Source organism: Pinus tabuliformis, chromosome 2_1 (assembly GCF_031772625.1).
Source record: "Pinus tabuliformis cultivar Carrire ecotype Pingquan chromosome 2_1, CPIR1, whole genome shotgun sequence".
NCBI lineage: Eukaryota > Viridiplantae > Streptophyta > Pinopsida > Pinales > Pinaceae > Pinus > Pinus tabuliformis.
Window position 1 is genome coordinate 304,035,832 of NC_142299.1, and position 11,072 is coordinate 304,046,903.

Consider the following 11,072-nt stretch of genomic DNA (forward strand, 5'->3'; position numbering starts at 1 on the left):
TAGGTGAAACAAATCGGTTCACGAGTCAAGAAACTGTATGCTCTTGAGGTTCAAGATGCATGCAAAGCCTTGAGGAGCAAGGAAAATGTTAGAGACTTGGTGGTTGAGAGGGAGAGTAAATTACCTCTCAACATGCAGCCCCAGAAGAAGTCTCAGACAATTGTGGAGGAGCCATAATTGGAGAAGTGGGCAGAGGGATCACATGCAGCCATACCTCCAGGTGTGAGGTGGGGCGATGTGAAGTGATAGTCCCAAGAAGGCTGAAATAGGGGCAAGATCCTTGAGGTACCCAACCTCTTTGATTAGACCTTGCTACGGGAGCCCCGATGAGGAGTAGCAGGACTGGCTAAGTGGGTAGAGATGGATGTGAATGGAGCGACAGAGGGAGCTTCAACATCAGAGGGTGTTTCTAGCCCAACAGGGAGGTCAGTTGGGAGATCAGTTACTTACTTCTCAGTAACTGAATTGCAGTGTAGCAGTGGGCAACACGATGCAACATGATGATAGGAGGTGTAGTGCGGATGCAGTGCTGGGAGAAAGGACCAACATCAACACAGATGCAACAGGAGGAATTAATGGGATTGATGCAATTAGAGATCAAAGTGACAGAGGCCAGAGTAGTTAGATACTGAAGAGCACATAGAAGGATTGAAAAACAATTCAGAAAGGCTGAGTCAATAGAAGCACAAAGTTTTAAGTTGGCAAAGGAAATAGCAGTCAGAGACTTTGATGACAGATGCATCATACTGATTCAGGTTGGACGTTTTTTTTGTTTCTGAAGTTGCTGGAGCAACAACCCCAGAGAGAAGTATTGCATGCATAACATTCCAAAGGTTTATGATTGAGATCGAGTTGAATTACTTTATTGTTGAGAGGGAGTGTTGAAAATAAAAACAAGAAATGACAAAAATAGAATCCAGAATATTCCAATTTTAATTTGTCCTTGAATTAAAATTGTGAATTAAAATCGAATTTAGTCTCACCAGTTGCTTGGAAATAATTAATTAATTCATTATGGATTAATTAGGTGGAGAAATTCAAGTTAGAAGTCTTTCTGAAGTCATGCAACAATTATCCCTTAATTAAGGAGATAAGATTGAGTTATATTTGAGTTGTAATTAGTTAACTCAGTTTACTGAGTTAAGTCCAGTTAAATTAGTTCCAAACTGTTTGAGGAACTAATTGTGAGTTATCAATCAGTTGATGCATGCATGCACTCAAAAAGTGTACTCCAGATAACTGAAGATTCTCTCATCAGAAACTCATTTATGTATGTTCTGAGAAAGACCCAGTTGAGCTAAATGTCAAGGACAGGTTACTATCAGTTGCATGTGTTTTCCTATAAAGGAGACTCATCCATGTAGTCAAGGAAAGGTTCCTTGAGGATTGCGTAATTCTGATAGGGTGTAAAATGAATGTGAGTGATCAGTCTTCCACTTGGTAACAGGAGGATCACCCAGGAGAAACTGTGCAAGGAAATAGGAGCTTGGAGGGCAGAGGAGAAGGCTTGTCAGAAGCTTTGATTGCCTGTGAGCATCCAGGAGGATTGTACTGAGAGCTGGCTCGCTGTGAGAGCTAAGGCTTTGTATAATTCTGATGTATTTCCACCTTATATGATAATACAGATAGTGGGGTTTTTAGCTGAGGTTTTCCCCTGAGTATTTTCTGTGTTTCATGTGCATTGATTCTTCTTCTTCTAGTTATATTTGTTTAGCTCGATCTTGCTCAATCTTTAAGTTTCCGCAAATTGATAGTAGAAGTAAGTTATAGTATTTTGATTTGGTTATATTGCATTATCGGGTTAATCTACAGTCAGATTTTCTACATGGTCTTCAAGCTAGATTTGTAGAGAATTTGCAGAATTTCTACATGGTATCAGAGCCTAGTTTATTGGAGCAGTGAACAATATACAGAGAAGAGAATTCGAAGTTTGAAGTTCGGGGTTGTAGGTGCAATCAAATTCTTATCATACTTCAAATCAAGATGGGACATTATGCGACTAATTGCCCATCGAAGAAGTCCAAGAAGGGATCCTCAAAGGATCGGAAGGTGAGGCATTAGCCTCTCAGTTTGAAATGGACTTTACCCTCATCGCATGCATGGTGTTATCGATTATGGTTTATGTTTGGTATATTGACAGTGAAGCCTCATTCCACATGACCGGCAATAAAAGTTTATTCAGTGCCTTGGAGGAGAAAGACCTCAAGATGCGCACAGAGATGGATGACGACGAAAGGTATAGTGTTTCAGGAGTGGGCACAGTTGCTTTTCAAAGGGATCATGGAGCTCTTATCACCTTGACAGATGTGAAGTATGTTCCTGGACTAAAGAAGAACTTGGTATTGGTCACAATGTTGGAGGACAAAGGCTACGATGTTGTCTTAAGTAAAGGAAAGGCATTCCTTAGACACATCACCATGAGACATGTGAAACAGATCGGTTCACGAGTCAAGAACCTATATTCTCTTGAGGTTCAAGATGCATGCGAAGCCTTGAGGAGCAAGGAAAATGTTAGAGACTTGGTGGTTGAGAGGGAGAGTAAATTACCTCTCAACATGCAGCCCTAGAAGAAGTCTCAGACAATTGTGGAGGAGCCACAATTGGAGAAGTGGGTGGAGGGATCACATGTAGCCATACTCTAGGTGTGAGGTGGGGCGATGTGAAGTGATCGTCCCAAGATGACCAAAATAGGGGCAGGATCCTTGAGGTACCCAGCCTCTTTGATTAGACCTTGCTACGGGAGCCCTGACGAGGAGCAGGAGGATTGGCTGAGTGGGTAGAGATAGATGCGGATGGAGCAAAAGAGCAAGCTTTAGCATCAGAGGGTGTTTCTAATGCAATAGGGAGGTCAGTTGGGATATCAGTTACTTACTTCTCAGTAACTGAGTTGTAGTGCAGTAGTGGGCAACACGATGCAATATGATGATAGGAGGTACAGTGCGGATGCAGTGTTGGGAGAAAGGACCAACAACCACACGGATTTAGCGGGAGGAATCAGTGGGATTGATGCAGTCAGAGAGCAAAGTGACAAAGGCTAGAGTAGTTAGTTTTTGAAGAGCATAAAGAAGGATTGACAATAGTGCAGAAAGGCTGAGTTCGCAGAAGCGCAAAGTTTTTAGTTGACAGAGGCAATAACAGTTAGGGCTTTGATGACAGATGCATCATACTGATTTAGGTTGGATGTTTTTTTTTTTTGAAGTTGCTGGAGCAACAACACTAGAGAGAAATGTTGCATGCAGAACATTCCAAAGGTTCAGGATCGAGATTGAGTTGAATTCCTTTCTTGTTGAGAGGAAGTGTTGAAAATAGCAACAAGAAATGATAAAAATAGAATCCAAAATATTCCAATTTTAATTTGTCCTTGAATTAAAATCGAATTTAGTCTCACCAGCTACTTGGAAATAATTAATTCATTATGGATTAATTAGTTGGAGAAATTCAAGGTAGAAGTCTTTCTGAAGTCATGCAACAATTATCCATTAAATTAAGGAGATAATCCCTTAATTAAGGAGATAAGATTGAGTTATATACTGAGTTAAGTCCAGTTAAATTAGTTCCAAACTGTTTGAGGAACTAATTGTGAGTTATTAGTGAGTTGATGCATGCATGCACTCAACAAGTGTACTCTAGATAATTGAAGATTATCTCATCAGAAACTCATGCATGTCTATTATGAGAAAGACCCAGTTGAGCTAAATGTCAAGAATAGGTTACTGTCAATTGCATGTGTTTTCCTATAAAAGAAACTCATACATGCAGTCAAGGAAAGGTTCCTTGAGGATTGCGTAGTTCTGACAGGGTGTAGGATCAGTGTGAGTGATTAGTCTTCCACTTGGTAACAGGAGGATCACCCAAGAGAAACTGTGAAAGGAAATAGGAGCTTAGAGGGCAAAGGAGAAGGCTTGTCAGAAGCTTTGATTGCTTGTGAGCATCCCCTGAGTATTTTCTGTGTTTCATGTGCATTGATTCTTGTTCTTCTGAGGCTTTCCCCTGAGTATTTTCTGTGTTTCATGTGCATTGATTCTTCTTCTTCTGGTTATATGTGTTCAGCTCGATCTTGCTCAATCTTTAAGCTTCCAAAAATTGATAGTAGAAGTAGGTTATAGTATTTTTCTTTGGTTATATTGCATTATCGGGTTAATCTACAGTCAAATTTTTCTACATGGTCTTAGAGCTAGATTTGTAGAGAATTTGCAGAATTTCTAGATATTGTTCAGGAGTCAATTCTTGTTATCGTACAATGCTTTTGGATTTACCTTGATGTGTATTATTTATTTCCATTTTCATTATTCTTGCCAATGTAGATACACTCATTACACTTTATTTTTATGTTTGTAGATGGAATTTGAAGAAGACGAAAAAAATTGATGCAATGAAAAAACATTCGTCCAAATAACCCAAGTCATGGAAGTAGCTTGAGCACTAACAACCATTCCAATGAAGGATGATGATCTATTTGGATATCAATGCAAATTGTTGTATTTTTTGAAATAATTGTCTGTGAAAATCAAACATTTTGTTGAATGTAATGGACATACTGTCCCAATTGAAAGACAAAGGGTTACCAATAACTATCCCATTTTGTATGACAAATAACCTCTTATTCATATATAATAAAATACATTTGAATTTATTCTATTGTGTTGTCTAATGTCACTATGAAATGTTATACCACTAATAATATATGGATGATTAAATATTATAATTAAGAGATGCGATATCTGATGATATAACAGATTAAATATCCAAACATCATATACAAATGCACTAATCAAAATTTAATTTATATGAATATTGTTATAATATGCATGTCAATTTTTCGATGAATAACAAATTAAAAACATTATAATAATTTCACTGTCATAGGTTGATATTTCTAAAAAAGAGAAAATGGATACCGAGACATTGTATATTAATGTACATTGCTTTGAATACGAGTTTTTCAACAACGATATTTATAATAATAAAAAATGGTTTCCTATTGTGTGTGTAAAATCGATATGCATAGGGAAGAGATACATTTCATGCACTAGTGTGATTCACCTTTAAGGCACCAGTGCATCATTATTGTTAACACATCGACGTGTTAGATTACGTAAATGCACCAATAGTACAAGGTTTTTTTGCCTGCCTAGGTGCCTTTTGTGAAAAGTATAACACTATAGCTTTTGTAAACACATAAGCATTGAGATGTTATACTTTTCAAGCACCAGCGTTGTTTTCATTTAATGCCCCAACGCATGGTATCATAGATTGTATGACCTGATGCATTATTATTATTAAAGAATCTATGCTTTCATAAAACAAACGCCCCGAAGCTATTATTTAAATTAACAACACTGGTTCTTTTATATTAGTAGCACATCGGTGCCTTTATACAACTCATCAACACCAGTGCATTATTACACATAAGGACCTAGTGCATTGGAGAAGATAAAAGCACTGGAGCTACAATTTTTTTTTTGCCTACCCCAGTGCCCTTCCTGAAAAGTACTGCCCGAGGAATTTTTAGAAGACATAAGCATCGGGGTGGTATACTTTTCAGGCATCGGTGATGTTTTCATTCAATGCCCTAGTGCATGGTATCATAGAGTGTACGAGCCGATGCATTTTTTTATTATAGCACCAATGCTTTTATAAATTTAACGCACTGGTGCTCCACACATTTATTTCCAGTCCCGATGCTTTTATTTAAATTTACATCATCATTACTTTTATACTGGTAGTGCACCGATACGATTTTTCCAGTAAGCACATCACTAAGAAAACATCCGATAAAACCTATGAACACCTAGATTTTTTTAGTTGTGATGAAGTTATGTTATCAGCTCCGCTAAAACATATGCTACCACAAATGGGTGTTGTAGCGGAGGTTTTTTGGACAAAATTTTCAAATTTTATAACACTAAAAACCTTCATTATAACCTTCAATAAAAGATATTTTCCTTGTAGTGCATGGTTAGATAACTCCTTGCTTATAAACAATGCATGCACTAGTTAAGAGAATTCTCTTTTCATAATTCATCCCTTTACCTTTTTACCATGTTGTTAGTATTAGTTCCTCCAACTATTATTTTTTGCTAGCAATGTTTGCACATTTAAATTCTAGCCATGCACATTTATTCATTTATGCTTGTTTCCACATTTAGGAGCAATGCTCCAAGGCATTCCAACGATACCCCATTTCAACCCATCTGCCCAACACTAGCATGTTTTTATCCATGCAAATCATGCATTGCCCCTTACTGACCCTCCTCATTTCTCTGATGCATATGACTCTCTCAAGGCGTATTCTCTGTTGGGTTTCACTCAACTCTCTTACCAAAGCTTCATGGATTTCCTGCCACACCCAAGAATCTTTTACCTCGATCCCCTAGCATGAAGTTTGAAAGGTAAAAATTTAAAAAGGGAAGCAAGGGAAACAACAAAAGTCATGAAAATAAAATAAATCACGAAACCAATAATTAAGAGCATAATATCCATGAATTTAAAAATATCCCATAACAACTCAACTCTGTGAGTCCAACATTCAGTGTGTCCTCATCACAATGTACCAATATATATAAATCTAAATACATATACAAAAATCAATCCATGAATTTTCCATGGTTTATGACAGTCTTGAAGTATCACATCCCTCAATAGTTCACATGGGAGCTTTTCAACACACTTATGTATATGCCAAGGAGTTTGAGGGAATTCCCTCTCCTCCTTCTTAGCATCCTGCATCGCTAATTCATGTTCCTATGACTTAGAGGGGCTATTTTATTTCTTTTTCTGCCTGCGGGGACAATCCTTTCTCAAATGCTTTTCTCTACAATACCAATAGGGAAATTTCTTCTTCTTTGTAGAAATTAATGTGTAGATTCAATAATTCTCATGAAATTTGATAAATCACAAGAATTGAAGCTACTCTACTGATATGTGGAAGTTAATTCACCATCTAAAACAAGAATCATAGACATGCAAAATGAAACATCATGCATGCACAAAGATTTATCTAAGGAAACGAAACTGCTAAAAACCCCTTACTATCGATATTGCATTATCAAAGAATAGGGAAGAAATACAATGCTTGCTCAAGCTTGAGAACACCCTGAAAGTGTATAGTCTATCCCTATGCATGACTAATTGAACTTGGCCAACACTTCGCCAATTTCAAGCCTTCCCAAGCTACTATTTCCTTGCGCCTTTCCCTTGGGAAATTGCCCCTATTTTTTAGGAATTTCACACTCTGGAATTGCGCAATAACTTTAGGTCATTCTTTGACAACATGCATGACCTACGCACATTGGAATATTCTACAACTAATATTATACTGCCTTGGAATCTCCATCTCAACCGAGTAACTTGAATTCTCTGCATGCAACAACTATTTTGTGATGATTTATCAGTTAATTGGTTTACCACTAAGTGTGGTTGAAATCACTTCCACAACTTGACCTCCACTAGTTCTTCTGACAGTTAGAACTAGTTATACAGACAATAACTCAAATTAACTAAAATAGAATGCTACAAATTAGCAGTCAATCATGCAGAATCGAAATATAACTCCTCCAACTCAAATCTAATGAGTAAACTGGGTGACACAAGCCATGTCACACAAGTTACATCATCTAAGTTGTTTGCTGATGTGGAAATTCAAAATTTTAATCTAGTTTGACCAATGAAAAGTCAAAACTTTATTTTTTTGCTACATTTTCAGCATTCTCTCTTAGTAGGAAAGGGATTATCAACCACCCATATCCTACACTTGTGGAACTCAAACTTCCCCCTTGAAAAGGCCTTTGTCAAAATATCAACATCTTGTTCCTCTGTTGGAATGTACTACAACAACATAATTCACCTCTACACACAATCCTGTAGATGGTGGTACCAGATATCAATATTCTTGGATCGATCATGAAAAACAGGATTCTCAGAGAGTTTGATACAACTATGATTATCACAATAAATCATAGTGGGATCCATCATTTGACCAAACAAGCCAACAAGTATCTTTCTCATCCAGATCACCTCACATGCTGCTTGAATTGCAACCATGTATTCTGCTTCTACTGAGCTGAGTGCCATTGATCTTTGCTTCTTACTATACCAAGAAACCACCGTGGACCCAACACTTAAAATTCCACTTGATGTACTCTTTTGGTCTTATGGACTTCCCACCCAATCTACATCTGTGAAGCCACACAACTTCACTCCCTCTATCTGTCTGTACCAAAGTCCAAACTGGGTATTTCTTCTGAGGTATTGTAGAACATGTTTAGTTACCCTCCAAAATAATTTGGTTGGCCTAACCATGGCTTGACTAAGCTAGTTGACTGCATAACACATGTCTAGTCATCTATTCATAAGATACATGAGTGAACCCACCACTTGCTGGTAAATAGTCACATCCACTTCCTCACCTGAAGTGGCATCTTTTTTTCTCTAGTTGGTTGCTATAGGAGTCTCCATGCTTTTCACCTGTCCATGTGAAACTTCTGAAGTATCTCATTGACATACTTGACTTGAGAACAAACAATTCCCCATCACCTTGCATGAGGCCCATGTCCTTCATCTCGAACTCTCTTTCAAGGTCCTCCTTCCAAGATATGATCAAGTTCTCATCACCAATAAGTATCGATTCATCAACATATAAAAAAATAATCAACAATTTACCTTCTACCAAAATATGATAGAGGTTTGCATCTACTTCAATTTTGGTGAAGCCCAAACTGATGAGATAACTATCGATCCTTGTGTACCAAGCACTAGGTGCTTGCTTGAAACCATACAATTCTCTCTTGAGACGTCACACATGAGACTCTCAATCAAAAGCCTCGAAGCCTTCTGGTTGTCCGATATACACCTCCTCCTCAATAACTCCATTGAGGAATGCGGTTTTCACATCCATCTCATGGATCTTGCACCCCATCTGTACATCCAAAGCAATGATTGATATGATGGATGAGTACCTAGATATAGGAGTAAAGTTATCCTCATAATCAATCCCCTCCAACTGAGAGTACCCCTTGGCGACAAATCTGGCCTTGTACTTTTCTATGCTTCAATCTGATGCCTTCTTCACCTTGAAGATCCATCTTGAGTCCACAAATGATTTGTCTGTTGGTCTTGGGACCACTTCCAAAACATTTTTATTTACAATGGATTCGTACTGCTCCACCATTGCATTAAACCATACTAATTATTCTACTGTTTCCTCAAAAGAGGATGGCTCAGTCTCGACTAGCTCAGTTATTAGAGCCATGTAGCTAGTGTACCGATCTGGTGACCTTCTCTACCCGCGTTGATTTGAAGGAGCACCCACATTGTCCCTCACATTTTGTACAAGTCTCTAAACTTCTTTGCTTCTCTTCCTTCCTTCTCTGGATGATTATGCTTGAGTGTCTATCTCCACTCTCTTCTCATCAACTTGTGGCTACTCCACAACATCCTGAGGCCCCTCCTTTGGAGCTAAAATCTCCTCCTCTGGTGGGATCTGTAGCTCCGTCTCAAGAGAGCACCACATGGATTTGTCTTCTTCAAATTTGACATCTCATCACACAACTGTCATTCTGAGGGATGGAAAATACACATGGTAGTTATGGGGAGTTTCTGGATAACCCAAAAACATCCCCAACTCTAATATCGGCTCTAACTTCTTCCTTGAATCTTTGGAGACATGGCAATAGACAAAGGATTTAAAGATCCTGAAGTGCGACACATATGGCCTACTCCCCAAGAAAGCCTCCTCTGGTGTGATCATGTTAAGAATCTGATGAGGAATCCTATTTTGTAAATAGATCATTGTGTTGCATGCTTCAACCCATAAGTGAAAAGGTAGGCTTTGGTCATGTAACATCGCCCGTGCTGCTCCCACAATGCTTCGATTCTTCCTCTCTTCCACCCCATTATACTGTGGGTTGTGGAGTGTTGTCAACTATCATCAAATACCTTCTTACCCATTTCTTTCTTGACCAGTGACTTGAACTCTAATAACTTCAACAAATTCCCATCCTTCTTCCACATGAAGAAGATCCATCACTTCTGTGAATAGTAATCAATAGAGACAACAAAATACTTGTGCTTGATAGTGGAGGTTGTCAAGAAAGGTCCACAAACATCATAGTGGATCCTTTCAAGGATTGCATGTGCTTTGTTGTCCCGATCATGGAAGGTGGCTTTTGTGTACTTCCCCAAGGTACACCCTTTGCATGTGTCCTACTGCTCTAGTTCTCCTTTAGGGAGTTCTGTGGTGATCTGCTGCATGATCTTCAAAGTGCCATGATGCAAATGGCTAAGTATTCTATGCCAAAGTTCGTCGCCATTGTGGATATGTACCTTCTCCTCCTTTGTGCTCAATGCAACACAATCCTCCACATCTAGCTTGTAGATGTTCTTCAGTCAAACCTTGATATATTTCACCTATCTCGTGGCTATGTGTCTCAAGAATGCATTTCCTTTGCTGAAGATCACATCATAGCCATGATATTTTGAAACGATAACAAAAACAAGATTATTCTTTAGACCTGTTAACGATGCTGGAAATCCATGAACCAAGGGGTCTCCTTGACATGAAATCCCAATTAGACCTCACACCATTTGGAGTAGGAGACCCATCCAAAATATTGGCCTAGTTTCCATGTATTCTTATAGATTTTCCTTGGCTCTAACTGTCAGCAAGAGAGTGGAACACATGGTGCCTTCGAAAAAAAAGGGGTGTGTGCTTGGTGAGTATTCGATCATATGTGTGTCAAAGTTTTTTCACCGCAGAGGGGAGGAAAACTGAGCCTATAAGAGAGAGGTAGTAATACCACCCTAGTAGAGACACACATGGACAAGAAGGGTTTGTACAACATCAAGTGAAATAGTCCACATAGATGTGACGGTCATTGAAACCAATATAATGTGGAAGATCTGTCTAATATCCATCAGAATAGTCCAGGAGGATGTGACAATGATAATAGAAATTACAACACATTCTCAATATGATAAGCACCAAAATAACCGAAATAGTTCAACTAATTTAGCACAAATGAAAGAAAATATGAATTACAAACATTCACAGAACAATCATACAAATATCCAGA